Source organism: Penaeus monodon, chromosome 15 (genome assembly GCF_015228065.2).
Source record: "Penaeus monodon isolate SGIC_2016 chromosome 15, NSTDA_Pmon_1, whole genome shotgun sequence".
In the NCBI taxonomy this organism is placed as follows: Eukaryota; Metazoa; Arthropoda; class Malacostraca; order Decapoda; family Penaeidae; genus Penaeus; species Penaeus monodon.
In genome coordinates, this window is record NC_051400.1 from 686,111 (window position 1) to 686,518 (window position 408).

Sequence of the window (408 nt, forward strand, 5' to 3'; positions counted from 1 at the left end):
TACAATACTTTTTTGGGTGTATATCTGCTGCATCAACAAATAAAGAGTATAACATATAGTACTTATGAACTTAATCTTATACTCAGGTATAGCAAACGTCCACCACATAGATTCTGGCAAGATGGAAATCAAGTATTATTAGAAAAGGAAGGTTGGGAAGATACTTCTGCTACTGATATGGGGTAAAGGATGTTTGCATCACTTGCTCGGTGATCCTGAGGAGATACGCTGGCTTGTTGTGCAGCAGTGTGCGAATGGAAATTTGCTTTTCATTTTCCGACCTTCATTGTTTTTTAAATTCCGAAGCTTGGGCTACAGTTTTCCATTTTTCTTCTTTCACTGTTTATGCTGAAGTTTGGTTTGGATCTTTCTTTTATTCACAGTCTTTTAATGTCTTTTCCATTATAT

General features: G+C 36.0%; 1 protein-coding gene across 1 annotated transcript in view; it reads left to right on the plus strand.

Moving 5' to 3' along the window:
* The window catches only part of LOC119581611 (27 kDa glycoprotein-like), a gene marked incomplete in the record, with an annotated part of 6,714 nt that overhangs the window by 1,089 nt on the left and 5,217 nt on the right, over positions 1-408 (plus strand).